The sequence below is a fragment of the Rhinopithecus roxellana genome, chromosome 2 (genome assembly GCF_007565055.1).
Source record: "Rhinopithecus roxellana isolate Shanxi Qingling chromosome 2, ASM756505v1, whole genome shotgun sequence".
NCBI lineage: Eukaryota > Metazoa > Chordata > Mammalia > Primates > Cercopithecidae > Rhinopithecus > Rhinopithecus roxellana.
Window position 1 is genome coordinate 45903467 of NC_044550.1, and position 18204 is coordinate 45921670.

The window sequence follows — 18204 nt, forward strand, 5'->3', positions numbered from 1 at the left end:
CCAGACTGATGAGGGAAAAAAGAGAAAAGATAAATATTACCAATATCAGAAATGAGAGAGATAATAAACTGCAAGAAATACTATGGACAACTTCATGCCTGTGAATTTGACATAAGGTAGTTTTAGCCCTCCAACTTTTTTTTTTTTTTTTTTTTTTTTTTTTTTTTTTTTTTTTTTTTTGAGTAGTTTTGGCTATTGTGGATTCTCTGCATCTCTTTATTAAGGAGTCTGGCTCCTGGCCAAAGTCTACATGTGATTTTTCAGGTCCTACTATAGGCAATTACAAAGGCTTTACCTTGTAGGTCTCAAGGGAGGAAGCTGACTACTCCCACATCAGACTTGGTACACAGCCAGAGCATTGCAGCCCCTGAAGGGACTTGCAGTCACAGACTCAGGCCCATCTGGCTGACCATGCTCTTACACATGTCTGCATTCCTCACCTAAGTATCTCCATTTGGAGTCCTCTTTATTTTTTTCTTGCAGGGGAGTCATCTTTCTTTTCCTTCAACTTTTATTTTAAGTTCAGAGATACATGTGCAGGATGTGATGTTTGTTACATAGGTAAATGTCTGCCATGGTGGTTTGTTGCACAGATCATCCCATCACCTAGGTTTTAAGCCCAGCATTCATTAGCTGTTCTTCCTAATGCTCTCCCTCCCTCCTCCCCGACCCGTGACAGACCCCAGTGTGTGTTGCTCCCTGCTATGTGTCCATGTGTTTTCACTGTTCAATTCCCACTTACTAGAACCTGCGGTGTTTGGTTTTTTGTTCCTTCATTAGTTTGCTAAGAATAATGGCTTCCAACTCCATTCATGTCCCTTCAAAGGACATGATCTCATTCCTTTTTATGGCTGCATAGTATTCCATGGTATATATGTGCCACTCTTTCTTTATCCAGTCTATCATTGATGGACATTTAGTTTCATTCCATGTCTTTGCTATTGTAAATAGTGCTGCAATGAACATATGCATGAATGTATCTTTATTATAGAAAGATATATATTCCTTTGGGTATATACCTAGTAATGGGATTGCCTATGGTCCTTGCTACTCAGGAGGCTAAGGTGGGAAGATCACTTGAGTGCAGGAAGTGGAGACTGCAGTGGGCTGTGATTGTGTTACCACACTGCAGCCTGGGCAGCAGAGCAAGACTCTGTTTCAAAAGAAAGAAATATAATTGTCAATATAATGGTATGGGAGGTGGGGACTTTAAGAGATGATTACGCTATGAGAGCTCCAGCTTCATGTGTGGGTTTATTGCCTTACTAAAAGGGCTTTTGGGGTGGGTACTCTTTGCCCTTCCACCATCAGATGACACAGCAAAAAGGTCCTCTCCAAATGCCAGCACTTTGATATTGAATTTCCCAGCCTCCAGAACTATACATTTCTGTTCTTTATAAATTACCCAGTCTCAGGTATCCTGTTATAGCAGAACAACGTGGACTAAGACAAGTACATACAGGAAAGCCAGGATTTGCTTGATCCTGACAAATAAAGGGCTTTCCCTTTGTTGTCAGTTTTCAAGACAATGAGTTGGTTTCTTCTTATTCTTCAAAGGTGGTCTTTTTTTTTTTTTTTTTTTAATATCATTGTGAACTTATGTAGTTAAACATGATATGTTATGGGTTTCATTCCAGTGCAGTTTTTTTTTTTTTTTTTTTTTTTGAGACGGAGTCTTGCTCTGTCGCCCAGGCTGGAGTGCAGTGGCCGGATCTCAGCTCACTGCAAGCTCTGCCTCCCGGGTTCACGCCATTCTCCTGCCTCAGCCTCCTGAGTAGCTGGGACTACAGGCGCCCGCCACCACGCCCGGCTAGTTTTTTGTATTTTTTAGTAGAGACGGGGTTTCACCGTGTTAGCCAGGATGGTCTTGATCTCCTGACCTCGTGATCCGCCCGTCTCGGCCTCCCAAAGTGCTGGGATTACAGGCTTGAGCCACCGCACCCGGCCTCCCAGTGCAGTTTTTATCCTTATTGAGGTTCAAGCTTCCCCATCTTCAGTCAGTGACAGCCACTTCAAGGAGTAAAGTTTTTTTTTGTCATGACTCTAGTCATCATTGAAAGCTTACTTGCCATCTGGTATGACAAGATGTTCCAAGATTATCTTTTACGCTTTCTACCCAAAACCTGAAATTAGTCAATTCTCGAATAAGTCATGGTATCTTTTAGTAGTAAACAATATTTTAAGGCCACAATCTGATTCTTAGGGCTAATCATTGCTAGTAGGTTGGTCATTGTTATTAGGCCTTTTCAGGTGCTCAGAGGCAATTTCAAATTCAAATACAGACTTTATATTTTTACTTAAGCTTTCATATATATATATATAATTTTTTCTGCATACTAATAATCATAGTTTTCAAGAATACAAAAGATGATGGGGTAAAATATCTATAATCATTCATTTGCTTTACCCAACAATTCACATATAATAGTCTTAAGATAACAAAACTCACCCCAACAGAAGAGTTTGTAAATGTCTGTATCATATGTTCTTCCCAGTTTTGCACTATGTCTACGTTGTCAGAGCATAAAGCCAGAGCAGACTATATCCTAGTCCATTTAACCCCTTAATCTTAATTCTACAAGTAATTATATTGAATACCCACCATCATTACTTACATCAATGTCATCCCAGTCATTTTGGTTGTCTGAAGCTTGTTTTCTATTGAGAGACCTCAAGAAGGGCTTAAGGGAGAAAATAATCTCTTAAGTTTATATGTCGATAACAGCTTGTATGTACTCTTTGTTGAAAGTAAGTTTAGTTACATGTAAAATCCTTGGCTTACATTTTCTTTCCTTGTGTATCTTAAATATGTTATTCTATTTTTCTCTGGCTTAAGATTAGATGGTCATCTAATTTTCTTTCCCGTATAAATCACTTGCTGTTTTTGCCTAGATTTTCTAAGGATTTTTTCCCCTTTCCTTTAAGCCAAGTAATAACTAAAATATATCTTTCTATTTGTTGTTTTGTATTCATATTTTGAGGTTCATTGTGTACACTTTCAACATGTAATTTCAAATTTTTTTACTTCAAGAACGTTTTATTGAATTATAGTTTGTAGAACTATAGTTGTAGAATTTATTTTATTTACTTGTTTTGGTGTTATTCTACAGGAAATGCTGGTAAAGGCCACTTTATATCTTTACATAGTTCTATTAGACATCTCTCTCTCTCTCTCTCTCTTTTTTTTTTTTTTTTTTTTTTTTTTTTTTTGACAGAGTTTTGCTCTTGTTGCCCAGGCTGGAGTGCAATGGTGCAATTTTGGCTCACTGCAACCTCTGCCTCCTGGGTTCAGGCGATTTTCCTGTCTCAGCTTCCTGAGTAGCTGGGATTACAGGTGCCCGCCACCATGACCAACTAATTTTTGTATTTTTAGTAGAGACAGGGTTTCATCATATTGGTCAAGCTGGTCTCGAACTCCTGACCTTAGGTGATCTGCCCATCTTGGTCTTCCAAAGTGCTGGGATTACAGGTGTGAGCCACCGCACCTGGCCTGTTTGGTTGGTTGGTTGGTTTTGGTTTTGTTTGTTTGTTTAGACAGAGTCTCTCTCTGCCCCCCAGGCTGGAGTACAGTGGCACAATCTTGGCTCACTGTAACCTCCGCCTCCTGGGTTCAGGTGATTCTTGTGACTCAGCCTCTGAAGTAGCTGGGATTGCTGGGATTACAGGCGTGTACCACCACAACTGGCTAATTTTCGTACTTTTTAATAGAGACAGGGTTTTGCAATGTTAGCCAGGCTGGTCTCTAACTCCTGGCCTCAAGTCATCCACCAGCCTTGGCCTGCCAAAGTGCTGAGATTACAGGTCTGAACCACTGCTCTTGGCCTCTTACCCCCATTTTTAAATTGAGGACACTGATAATCAGAAAGATTTTTTTTTTTGTCTGGATATGGTGGCTCATGTCTGTAATCTCAGCACTTTGGAAGGCCGGGGTGTGAGGATCGCTGGAGCCCAGGAATTCAAGACTAGCTTTGGAAACAATGAGACTCTGTCTCTACAAGAAATTAACAGGTCGTGGTGGTACGGGCCTGTGGTCCAAGCTGCTGAGGAGGCTGAGGTCGGGGGATTGCTTGAACCCATGAGGCTGAAGAGGCAGTTGCGCCTCAACCTGGGCAACAGAGCAGGGCCCTGTAAGAAAAAAAGAAGGGGAGGGGAGCGGAGGGAGAGATGGGGGGTGTGGAGGGAGAGAGAGGAAGGAAAGGAAAGAGACAGGGAGGGGAGGGGGAAGGGAAGAAGGAAGGAAAAAGGAAAGGAAAGATTATGTAATTTGTTCAAGATTCCACAGGTGGTAGGGGAAGAACCAGAACTGAGGTCTGCTCAACCATGCATCTTGATGTCTTTTTTCCATATTACCCTGCCGCCTGGCTTCTTTTTTCCTGAGTTTATTTCACTGCCTTTCCTTCAGATGGTCACTCTCATATGCCTTACAGTCTTGCTTCTCAAAATCTAGCCCTTGGACCAGCATCATTGGTATTACCAGAAACCCCATTAGAACTGAAGAATCGCAGTTGCTCCGGTCCTGCTGAATGAGATTCTGAATTTTTATAAGATCTCCAGGTTATTTCAATCCCTGTTACCATTTAAGAAACACTGGTCTAGAGAAAAATCTAAAGGTATTTTAGGCTATAATTCTCAAACTTTATGGCATACTGATATCCCTTAGAATCATTTTTAAGTCCTGATACCCAAACCACAACCCCTATCAATTAAATCAAATCAGAATCTCTGGGGATGGAGCCTAGCATATGTTAAAACTCCCCAAGTGATCCAAAGTATAGCCGTGTTTGGGAGCTAGGTCTTAAAACAGTACGGTTAGTCCTTCATGTTCCTAAGAATAATGGGAGCTTCTCATCTTCACATGCTGATTCAGTAGATCTAGTGTGGGACCTGAGATTCGGCATTTCTAACAAGTTCTCAAATGGTAATTTCTGCTGCTCCTAAGAGTTTCTGGAGTAAAATGAAACTACCGGGAGTCTCCTTCAACAATATCAATAAATACAAATAGCATCTAATAAAGGAAAGCTTCTCTAAGGCACAGTCCTGGCCTTCTAACTGCACCTGAGAGCAAAAAAGGAACTCTGGGAGAAGGGGTGGAGATGCTGCAGGCTCTTACAAGGCTCTCCAGGTTACTTCACACCTGGTGCTGGGCATACCCACCTAGGCATGCCAGACAGTTGGGATCGGGTTGCTGCTTGCAGCCCCAAGGCAAGACTTCTTGCAAACACACACTTTTTTCTCATTGCCTGTGCCTTCACCATCTGTCTACCTTTCTTTCCCCGAGTCCTTCGCTTTCTTTTCCCTGGGTTCCTTTTTCCAGGCTTCCCAGCACCACCTGGGACACTTGCTTGGTCTGCTAGGTGCTTATTTGGGTTTTGGACTAAGTCAAAACTGCAAATCTCAGGCCATAATACAGAGGATCGTAAGCCAGTGGAATAAGAAGAGCCCTGGGGATGAGTGCCTAAGAGATATGGCATGATGGAACTTGATTTGTTTTTCGTCACAGATCCATTCATGACATGCAAGATGTGGTCTGATAGCTTGGCAGGACTGAACATGCACTACTCTCACTCCAGCTTAGAATTTACATATTGTTCTCTTGGCAAGACCTAAGCAACTGTCGTCAGCAGGTTGTGTGGGACTTGCTGAGTGTGGTGGCAGGTCCACGCTGGGTTTGGCTGCAGCCCAGAGTTTTGACTCATCCCCTGGCCTGTGGCCGAGTGGGAAATCTTGCTGGTGTAGCTAGGTAAGGGCTTCCCTCTGGACATGCCAGGGCTGAGGAATCCCCAGCAGCCTTAGCTGGCCATTTCTGAGATGGCGGAACACTTACCCAGAATTCCACTGGGCCAAAAGTTAACCTCTGCAGAAGAGCAAACTTACTCACTGTCTCTAGGTTTGACAGGAAAGAACAGAAAGGGAAGGGAAAAACTGAGACCTTAAGATATTCAACATGAAGGCAGCCAAGTAGAAGATTCTTAAATTCTCAGTTTCTAAATTGGGATCATCCCACATTTATTTGGGGCTTATTCAATGACATTTTCCTAAGCACTACTTAAGAAGGCATCTTACCACATGCCAAATAAAACTGGTCGTCAGAACATAACCTTTTTACCCTCCGGAATAACACTTTTCACCCAGATTCTTGAGACTCTCTTTAATTTCCTTCCAGTTTCCAACCATTTAGGGAAAGCTACTCTGGGAACTGAAAGAGGCAATGTGGCTCAGAGATTGAGAGGTTTCTCCTCCATATTAACAGCATCAGACGATAATTAATCCTCATTGTTTCCCAAAGGACAGCCAAGGAAAAGCTTCATTTCCCAGATAAGGTGGCTCAACAAACTGCCCAAGACCAGTGTCCCAGCTAGCAAGTAGCCAAGTACCCACACTGCAATCTATTTCTGTCCTTGGGACAGGCCTCTGGTCTCCTGCGACTGGTCTGAGTAGACTTCAGTTCCTCTCTTCACTTTCCCCAGCCTTATAATACCTCCCTTGAGAGTACTATTTCTATGTAGGCTTTTGAGGGCTGAAACGAGAGAAGACATTTCCTGACCCTGAAGTGAGTCATTGACCTGGTAAAACTTCACCTAAGGGGTAGGTGACTAGGCAATAGAGGACAATGGAGCAAGCCTAGCACCTTTGGAGGGAAGTTCTGATGTGTGGAGATTTGCTGTCTGAGACGGGAAGGCTCAGCGACTACACAGCCCCCCCGGCAGCCTTAAGCATCAAATAAATTAGATAAATACTTAGGGCCTCTAGGATCCGGGTCTTGAACTGCCTGCCTTGGAAAAGCCCAGAGGTTCTTGCTGTCACTCACTGGTTTTCAGTTTGGTCCCTGGGAAGCAGCATCAGCATCACCTGGGAAATGTTAGAAATAATTGTCAGACACCATCCCAGACCTACTGAATCAGAATCTCTGGGGCTAGGATACAGAATTCTGTGTTTCACCAGCTGTCTAGGTGATTCTGGTGCAAGTCCAAGTTTGAGGACCATTGCTCTTATCCAGTCATTATTTGTGGAGCCCCTTTAAATCAGGTTGAATTGGGGTTCTCTAGAGGTAAGGGGGGCTGAGTAACAAAGTGAGGCTTTCAAGTCACGTTGCCCGGTTCTCTGCAACTTCCTAGTGATGTGACCTTGGATGTCAGTTCTCTCACCTCTAAGATGGGGGAAATAAAACCTCTTCTACTGGGAGGTCATGTGTGTCTGGCCCACATAGTTTCTGTCTTTTCGCCACCCCGATCTATCTAAAAGGAAATTTACAGAACAGGACCTAGTGTTCCTAGAGTAAAAATCTGCAAGACAGGGAATAGCCACATGCAGGATGCTGATGTTAATACCTTTTTAATTAACATTTTAAGTGGTTCTAGGTTTAAATGAGTTTGGTTCAGCCTTTAAGTCCTGAGGATAATGGTATTTTTAGCAGAAGTATGTTTTCCCGTGCTGACTTACATCCAAATAGTTTCAAAGATTAGATTACAACTTTACTAAAAAGTGAAACTTAGCTTCTCCTTAGGTTTCCTTCATTTTCTTTAGAAGAGAGAGGAAGAACAGATCATGTAAGGTTGATTTTCTTTTTTGTATTTGTAATTCAGGATTAGGCAAGTGTTTAAAAACTAGTAAAAATGAGTTGAGCATTTTAATTCTTTTTTCTTAAGGCAGAACATTTTTTACTCACCTCCATGTTACATTGCTTTCTGCTCATAAAAAATGTACCTCTATAGCAGAAATTTTAGAAAATACAGAGAAACATGAAGAGGAAAGCAAGCACCCATATCCTACTGCCCAGATAATCACTGTGAATATTTTAGTGTATTTCTTTGTGGCTATTTTTCCTGCTCACATATGTAATGATTGATATGTATATATATTTAAGATGTTTTAATGAAATTACACTCTACTGTTTTTATCACCCTGCAGAGGCAGGATGGACTCCCCTCAACCCAAAATTTGGTTCAGATGTCAAAACTGATGATGCCACACATACATGACAAGAGGGTATGGAAAGGTTTCTTACATAATGAGGCTTTCTAGAAAGAGCAGAGTAGGATCCTAAGGAAGTCCATAAATGGCTTGAGAAAGCAGGGAAAGGAGACTAGCTTGGTTTTTTTTTTTTGAGACGGAGTCTTGCTCTGTCTCCCAGACTGGATTGCGGTGGTGAGATCTTGGCTCAGTGCAAGCTCCAACTCCCGTGTTCATGGCATTCTCCTGCCTCAGCCTCCCAAGTAGCTGGGACTACAGGTGCCTGCCACCACACCTGGCTAATTTTTTTTCGTATTTTTAGTAGAGACAGGGTTTCACTGTGTTAGCCAGGATGGTCTCAATCTCCTGACTTCGTGATCCTCCCACCTTGGCCTCCCAAAGTGCTGGGATTACAGGCGTGAGCCACCGTGCCCGGCCTAGCTTGGTGTTTTTATTGCAGTTAGAGTGTGGGGCTGAGTGGAGGGCTCCTGCACACAGACTAGACACTGCATGGTTTGAACTTCTCACTGGTGCACTGGGGTTTTCTTATCAGCTTGTCCAGATGTGGAAACAAAAGGAAAGGACAGTTGCGGGGCTTGAAAGTTGTCAGCAGCCAAATGTCACGTCAAAGCTGGAATTAGACTCTGAATTACATGTAGTTTTGCATCTTTGTCTTAAATTTAGCATTGTACATTCTGTGCTTAAGAGACAAAGCTTAAACCAAAAGCTTTACTGTCAAACTAGATTGCTTTTGACATTGGCATCTTGTGGCTATGCCAGTGTTTCTTGTAACTAACCATTTATTTATTCATATTCTAGAAGAAAAGGATGTATGGATTAAAAACTACATTGACTTTTTTTTTTAATGAAACAGACAAAAGAGTGTGGAATAAGAAAATATAGCATACTATATATCCCAAAAACAATGTATCCAAAAATTTTCCTTGGAAAAACAACAACGAAAAAAAAAAAACAGCTTGCTCATGAAAGAGAATACAGATCGTTTTCTCTTCGTAAGTATATTTGAATTTTTTATGATCAAACATGACTCTCAGTTTACTGCAAAATATGACTGCCGAATGTGTGAGTCATGTATCTAATCTGCTTTTAAATATTGTTCCTGAAGAACGTAGGTACTAATCCTGTACAATCCACAGCTGGAGTCCACACCTTGTGACAACAAAAGACAACTCAAATCAGCTTCAAGCATGGATCATAACTAACTGCGGGGCTATTTTTTCCATCTGTAATAAAGAATGTTCCAACATCTTTAATGACCGAAGATAATCCTCTGTCGTCATCTTGAGCATCTAGGTTATAAAAATACATACACTGCTTTGAAGAAAGGTTCTGGTCCACTGGTGTCATGTGAAGGTCAGATTATGGAAAACGGGCATTGTTACAACAAGAAATGAAGCCTACTCATTTTTTCTCTGGGTATTTTAAATAAAGTATCTCATAGTTTCCAACTTGAAGATTTAATTAAAGGCATGAGGAGTGATTAATTCTAAACGCTCATCAGTGACAACGGCTTGCCATATGTTAGAGAAACACCTATTGAAACGAATGAGGGAAAATGTTTGCTTTCAGATTGAAGGTCTCCTGAAAAACGTTTTGAGCGTTCAAACATTTTGAACAGAATAATCAGAACAATTTGGAATGTCTTATTCCAAGATAAAAAGCACATTTATTAAAAAAAAAAAAAAAAACCCTATTTGGTAGAAATATTAGCCAATCCTATTTTTCCACTTTTATGCAAAAGAACTTGTCATCTCTGAGAATAAAAGGGGCATACTTTTTGAACTGAAGTGTAAAGATTGGCAATACAGTGTCAAAATAATAGCTAGATGGGGGAGATATAAGACAGGAAGATGGGGGTGGGGATTAATCAATTGAGAAGAAATGCTCTTCATGGTTTTGAATTTGGAGAAACATGTGCTGCTCATACTTCCCCTACAATGCCTGGCCACCATGCATCTTAGGCCACCATGCATCTTAGGCCACCATGCGTCTTAGGGAAAGTATGAGCAGCACCCAAATATGTTCTCTAAATTCAAAACGTTGGGAATGGTCCAGAGGTGCCTCTGGTGGTTGCCATCTCCAGAACTCTCCCTTCAAGTTTCTTTCTTGGTCACCAGGGAACCAAGTCAGAGTTGAATTTATCCTCCATCCTCCTGGGAGCCTGTGTGCTAATCTTGTTGAGATTTTTGGCCACTCAGTGCCTTTGACTTCAAATTGCCTCTCCAGGTTTTCACCCTCAATAAAAACTTCTTCATCCTTCCCAGGCATACAAAACCACCTGAATGAACTTGTTCACACTAAGGTAGGGGTAGAGAAACTGTGCAGGCTGAGACAAAGGCTATGGTGACTGACAGCATTGGAGCAAGGGTTACCCAGAATCCCAGGAGATTCCCCTGGGCTTCTTCCAAGTGGGTCTCCTAGTAAAGAATCTTGGAGACTGGGTCTTTACTACCATCTCTTTGTTCCATAAGTCCAGTACTGAGAAGGCAGTAAGAGACTAAAAATTATTGTGTCAGCCCTTATCTCTCAGGCCCATAGCCATCTTGTGACTGCCCAAGGCACTTGGCAGGAGCCCTGGAGCCCAACTTCAGATTGTAGGCTATGGCTAGCCTCATCATCACCTTACTTCTTCAGTCTACCAGTGTATGCTGGGCTGGTGAAACACTGGGCAATCATCCCAACTGCCCATCAGAAACCTTCGTTATGGACATTCCCAAATCTTCTCACAGTTTCTTCTCACTGTTGACATACCAAAGAGACATTTCCAAGACTGTCTACTGCTTTCCTCCGCCTACAAAGCTCCTAAGGCCTCCAGTGACAACATGTTTGAGTATCCTTATATCTCTTGGAGAGCAGGTTCATGTTCTAATACTAAGCACTTTCTGAATTTATGAGAAGAGAAGTAGTTCTCTGCCTTGGGGAGCATTGGTTAATAATTTTTAAATAATCAAAAACTGCCATGACGTACATTCATACTAAATCCTAGCTTATATTACTCTCCGGTATCAAGGGTAAGTATTGACCATGAAAATAACGGTAACAATAACCACAATTTATTAAACACCCACTTGGTGCCACACACCATGCTAGACATTGGGCCTAGGTCCTCCTTAGTTCTCCCAACACCCACCAAAAGAAACCACTTCACATGTGTTAAAACTGAGGCTCAGAGTGGTGCGGGGACTGGCCCAAAATCACATAGCCTTTTGAAATGTTAGAAGCCATTTCAAATCTAGGTCTTTTTATCTCCCTACCCACTCTAGCTATTATTTTGACATGGCATTGGTAGTTTTTACAATCCAATCCAAAACTGTCTCTAGGATGACAAATTCAATAAAAGGAAAAAATAGGGAGAGCCTAACATTCCTCCCAAATAGTTGCTTCTTTTTCTTTTTTAAATAAAACTTTAAAAAAATTAAAAGTAAGATAGACCTTGCTGAAATATGCAAAGGACTTCAAAGAACAAAATGGCACCCAAGAACTGTAAGAATACAGCATTGTTTTGGCAGGATGAAGTCCAACAATGTACAAAGAAAAGATAACCATGTCGATAGTTAGCTGTGACACATGTTAACTGTTATTACAATGACAATGATGATGATGATGATGATGACATAGTTATTCCTCTCAAGAAGTTCTCGATCTAGTGGAGGAAGTATTCAGGTAAACAAAAGATCATAGTACAGTGTGGCAAAAATAATGCACAAAATGTGAGGAGGACTAGAAAAAGGAGAACTCAATCTGGACGGGCAAGTGTGTGGGTGGGGACCATGGCATTGCATGCACACACAGATGTACACTGTGTGTGTGTGTGTGTAGAGATGCCTGTAAATACAACTGCTTGTCTGTTCATATATGTGAATAGGAACAGATTCAGTTTCAGATAACTGCTGCTTTTATCATTCCTCTTCTTTGTGCCACATAACTCAGGGGTCTTTAGGAACTTTTTACAAATACCACCTTGGCTGCTATTGAAGAGTATTTTGGATTTGTATTCCACCCACCAGAGGTTTCCATTGTAATACACAGGGGTAGGCAGGCAGAATGGAAAGAAAAAGAAAAATGGTTTCTTAGGAAACTGAACACTACATTTCCTGTGATTACAATCTCAAGGCTAAAGCTCCAAGCTCATTACAGGATTTTCTTGACAGCAGTATGTCCCTGTCAAAAGGTTTTGAAAGAGTTTGAAATTAGGGTTTCTTTGGGTTCCAGGAGGCACTGGCTCAGGACTTTGGCAAAAGACCCTTCATCTGCTGACATTTCTTGAATGGCCTCGTTTAAGCCCAGCAACCTTGCCTCTTGCTCCTGAGGGGTGGCTGCAAATGAAAGCAGGGTGAGTGCTCAGTCATTAGCCAGTTGTCAGTGAGCAGTCAATGTCGCCAAAGTGCTGGGCTAGGCTTTGTGAGGGACACCAGATCCCAGTTCTTAGAGCTTCCAGTCTGTTAAACAGCCACGATAGCTCACGCCTGTAATCCCAGCACTTTGGAAGGCTGAGGCGGGCGGATCACGAGGTCAGGAGATCGAGACCATCCTGGCCAACAGGGTGAAGCCCCGTCTCTACTGAAAATACAAAAAATTAGCTGGGTGTGGTGGCGGGCACCTGTAGTCCCAGCTACTTGGGAGACTGAGGCAGGAGAATGGCGTGAACCCAGGAGGCGGAGGTTGCAGTGAGCCAAGATCACGCCATTGCACTCCAGCCTGGGTGACAGAGTAAGACTCCACCTCAAAAAAAAAAAAAAAAAAAAAAAAAAAAGTGCCTAAACTAGAAAAAGAGAAGTATTTCACTGGGCCAACATTGGGGGGTGGTGCTGCAAACACTGAGTGCCACAGGACTTTGAAGGAGAGTGAGGGCTGTCTTGTTGCATGTAGATTTTTGGGGACGGGCAAGTAAATGGGTAGATCGCCAGTTGAAAGGATGGCAGGGTGAACAGGTGGGTGGATAGGTGGGTGGGTGAGTGGGTGGGTGAATGGATGGATGGATGGATGGATGGATGGATGGATGGATGGATGGATAGAAAGATGGCAGGCAGATGGGGCTGAATGGCCAGATGATGAATGGGTGGGTGGGTGCATGAGTGCAGCAGCATTACACAGTATCTTTGAAGTCAATTAGATAAGAGTTGCTGTTCTGCCATTTACTAGCTACATGACCTCAGGAGATTTGATTAACCCTTTCAAACACAATTGCCTCACTTATAAAATAGGAGTGATAATACTTGCCTTGCAAGCTTGTTGAGAAAAATTGAATGTGATAAGGCTTGTGAAGCACCTGGTATATGGCAGACACACAATAAAGAGGAAGTAGTTTGTTTTTGTTTGGTTTTGTTTTTTGTTTGTTGTTGTTGTTGTTGTTGTTGAGATGGAATCTCACTCTGTAAGCCAAGCTGGTGTGCACTGGTGCAATTGTGGCTTACTGCAATCCCCGCATACCGGGCCCAAGTGATTCTCATGCCTCAGCCTCCCGAGTAGCTGGGACTACAGGCACTTGCCTCCATACATGGCTAATTTTTTGTATTTTAATAGAGATGGGGTTTCACCATGTTGCCCAGGGTGTTCTCCAACTCCTGAGCTCAGGCAATCCACCCACCTCGGCCTCCCAAAATGCTGGGATTACAGGCGTGAGCCATGGCGCCTGTCCGAAACTAGGTTTATTAATATGAGTAATGGTCTAGAAAAGTTTCCAGGTAGACATGGGATTAGAACCAGGCCTGAAGAAAGGACTGGATTGAGACGGATGGAAAAGAGGAAAAGGGTGGTCTCTGACAAAAGGGCAGCACTGTGAGAGAGTGTGCCTGGAAAAGCTAGAGTTGCATCTGATGTCACTGAGGTGGCTCCCAGAGCTACAAGTTTTGGGGGCTGGAAAGGCAGATTGAAGCCTGAGTTTAGAGGACTTGACATGCTTTTCATGTCAAGTCATGAGATTTGGCTTTTCCCTGGAGATTCGTGGAGGTTACTGAAGGTTCAGAAGGAAGTAGGAAAGTTCCCTCTGGACCCCCTTTCCTCTGAGCCTGACCTTGACAACATCCGGACTTCCTTTGAACTTGGAAGCTCCTGGTTTCTTACAGTATTTATAGTTCCCCTTACCTTTTACAAGTAGCTGTGGACTTCCTGTGCCCAGGACAGCTGCAGGACTCTGGCAGCCAGCACTCTTCTCCCTCCCCAGGGAGCAGCTGAAAGACTGCTGCCTACAGAAACTCTCGGCTGACAGTTAAGGAGCAAGTGATTTTTAAAGATAAGATGGTACAAAGAAAGCAAGGCCCCTCAAACCTCCTTTGTCAAATAAATGCTACCTGTGAATCAGAAGAGCGATCTGCTGTGACTCACCCTTTCACAAGCCTCTGCACAGAAGGCCGGCTGCCAGCTGACTTTTAGGGCATGGTTCCAGGTGACTATGGGATCCCAAGGGCCCTCGGTTCGGAGGAGGGGCTGTGCTTTATCGCCAAGCAAACCACAGAGGGAGGCTGACACAGGAACCAAGAGGGTGCCTGGAAGGTTTCCTTCCATAGGAGGCAGCAGAGTCAAGGGGAGCGATTCTGTATTGCTTTTGGAAAGCAAGAGCATTAGAGCTGAAAAGTGCCTAGAATCCACCTCTTCTTAATGGGAGGTTCCTGGATACCCATCAGGAGGTTTGTAAACTGTAAAATTAGGTGGGTATGTGCATTTTGCGCTAAGAGGACCTATAGTTTTAATCAGATACTCTTGGTTCTAAGATCCTCTCTATATTTTGACATCTAAACTCCTCATTTTGTCCAAAGAGCATGATTCAGTGATTTGTTCAAAGCCATACCACCAGTGGATAACAGAGAAGAGAGAGGAAGCGAAGTCATCAGGGCCCTTTCAGCTGCCCTGGCGCCATGAGAGAACCTACAATAAGCGATCTGCTGTGACATTCTGAGCACAGCCCCCTAGACAGAAATTAAATGTGTCAAGAAGGACCACTTTGAAAACCTTTGTGCCACCAGCCCCTTCCTTCCTTCCAATTAGCCTACCCCCACCCCATGACTCTACCTACCTATCAAGTTGGCTTCCTGTTAAGAGGACAACATGCTCTACAGACAAGTATTTGCAGTTGGAGGATCCCTGAAGCTGTCTCTCAAATTCTCAAGCACTTAGGGTGGGAGTCGCTGAGCTACTGGCCTTCTTGGCTGCACATTTCAGAGGAAACAGCAGATTGAGAGTAAGCAAGTAAACGGGAGCACCCTGAGAGGGCTGGAAGTCATTGTTGCCTTTTTATTCCTTTTTTCATTTATGTGGATGAGTAGTTGTCACCTCAAATTGACCTTGGTGTATCTTCAATGTAGTTGTAATGTAAGGAACCTGTAGTTTGAAGACTAATAACTTGGGTTTGAATCTTGGCTCCATCGTTTATTGCTAATTTAACTTTGAGCAAGTTTCTTAAACTTCTATACCTTGGTGTTCCCATGTGTAAAGTAGAATTGAGTACTTGGCCTTTGGCAGAGATTGATAAGCGCCAGTTAAAACCAATTCCTGGCCACGCAGCCAGACTGCTCTTTCTAGCCCAGCCTCCCTTGCAGTTAGACTTGCTGTGTGATTAAATTCTCTAACCAATAGAATGTAGTGAGGGGATGATGTGTCACTTCCAGATCTGGCCCATAAAAATTTTCTGGGTCAGGCAAAGGACATGAACAGACACTTTTCAAAAGAAAACAAACAAATAGCCAAGAGCCATTTGAAAATGTTCAACATCACTAATCATCAGAGAAATGCAAATGAAAATCACAGTGAGATATCATCTTACACCAGTCAGAATGGCTATTATTAAAAAGTCAGATAGAACAAATGTTGGTGAGGATGCAGAGAAATGGAAATGCTTAAACACTATTGATGAGAATGTAAATTAATATAACGTCTATGAAAAACAGTATGGAGACGTCTCAAGGAATGAAAACCAGATCTACCATTTGATCCGGTAATCTCACTACTGGGTATCTACCCAAGGCAAAATAAATCATTATACCAAAAAGATTTGTTTATCACAGAACTATGCACCATAGCAAACTCATGAATCAAAGTGGTCATCATCAATGGATGATTGGACAAAGAATGTGGAGTATACATACCATGGAATACTATGCAGCCATAAAAAATAAACCATGTCTTTTGCAGAAACATGGGTGGAATTAGAGGCCGTTATCTTAAGTGGAATAACCCAGAATCAAAAATTCAAATATTACATGTTCTCAGGTATAAGAGGGAGCTAAATAATGTGTACACACAGACATACAGCATGAAATAGTAGACACTGGAGACTTGGAAGGGTGAGAGGGTGGAAGGAGGGTGAGGGATGAGAAATTACTTAATCAGGTGATGGCTCCACTAGGCAATATATCCATGTAACAAAACTGCACCTGTACCTTCTAAATTTATAATAAACAAAACGTTCTGGGTGATCCTCCGTACTCTCTCTTATTCCATCTGCTGGCTGAGGTTACTTCAGAGGGCTCTGGGGCCCTGGAGGATGATGCTGCCATCAGATAAGAGGAGCCTTGGTCTCTCAATCACCATGTGAAAGGCTGCCATCCGAACATCTCCACTGAACGGTTACTGGAGTAAAAATAAATTTTATTGTGTTAAGATACTGAGAAGTTAGGGTGAGTTTTTACAGCAGTTAACCTGCCTCATAGGTTGTTCTAAGAATTAAATGAAGTCACATACGTGACTGGAACTAGAACAGTATCTGGAACATACCTGATGAGTTATAACAATGATTGATATTACCATGATGGATGGATGGATGCATAAATAGATAGATATTGAGAGACAGAAAGAGAGACGGAATTATGTTTCAGGATTGCAAAGGCAGTTGGCCACAAAGTTTTGTTTCTTAGATTATCACCAAGATAATATTAAATTTTACTGTACAGCTGTAAAGTTTGCATTTTGGAGGCAAGAGATGGCATTACAGAAAAATATGTTGAGCCATTTATTAGTACTTTCCTATGTTTCTTGAAGAAAAACAAAAAACTATCAGTTTCCTCGAAGAGATACAGTCTGAATGAGACAAACAATCTAAACATTTTTTTCAACCAAATGGGGTTTTATGCAAAAATATTTTCACTTTTCTATTCAAATAATTATTAAAATCATTTGCTTATATGGGAAATGATAAGGTGATACTGACATTTATTTTTGATAACTGAGTCTGCCTGTGGCGTAGAGCCTGTTCCAGATGTCAGTACCTCTCTGGCAGTGCTTTCTGTCCCTGAAACTCCAAGGTCATCTTTAGCTCTTTTCTTGACAACTACAGTGACCTCCTACTGGTCAACCTGCCCCTAGTTTTCTCTCCATCCTCTCTGTGCACTCCCAAATCCATTCTCCACACTCTCCCCAGCACAACTGCTCTAAAACTGTTTGTCACCAATCTCTTCCCTGCTTCAAACCCTGCATGGCCCTTGGCTGCCTCCCACAGAGAATCTCAGACTTTTCTAGAGAAGAGCCACCATGGTGGAGGAGAATAAACGGCACCATTCATCCTGTAATCATTGATTCCATTCATTCAAACATTTTTCGGGCACCTGCTATGAGCCAGGGGATACAATGGTGAACAAAACAGGCAAAAAGGCCCCTCGCAGAGCTGACCTGTGAATGAGCAAGGAGAGTCCAGGTCAGTGAGGCCTTGAGGACCAGCTGGCTTTTCCCCGAGGTAGAAGCCACTAAAGGGTTCCAAGCAGAGGCATGGCATGATCTCATTTATGAATTGAAAGGATCACTCTGCCTGGTAGCTGGGCAACAGCCTGAAGTGGCAAAGGCAGAAGCCAGGAGACCAGTTGGGAGCCCAACACAGTAATCTTGGCAAGAGATGATGGATGACGGCAACTTGGGCCAGGGTGGCACCAGGGAAAATTCTGGATATATTTGGAACGTAAAGCCAAGACAATTTTCTGACTGATTGTAGGGTATAAGAGTAAAAGAAGAATCAATAATGACTCATGGGTTGAAGTCTAACAATAGATAAGATAGAGCTACCATTTAATGAACTGGGACAGGAGCAGTTTTACTGAGGGAAGATGAGTTTCCTTTTTGAGTGTATTAAGTCTGAGATGCATATTAGACATCCAAGAGGGGATGTCAGATATGTAGTTGGATCAGGGGAAAGGTCCAGGTTGGGGCTATCAATTTGGAAGTTGTCAGCATATAGATGATATTTAAAGCTGAGAGACTGGCTGAGATCACAGATCAGGGCATGTGGGTGGACAGAGCAGCCGTCAAAGG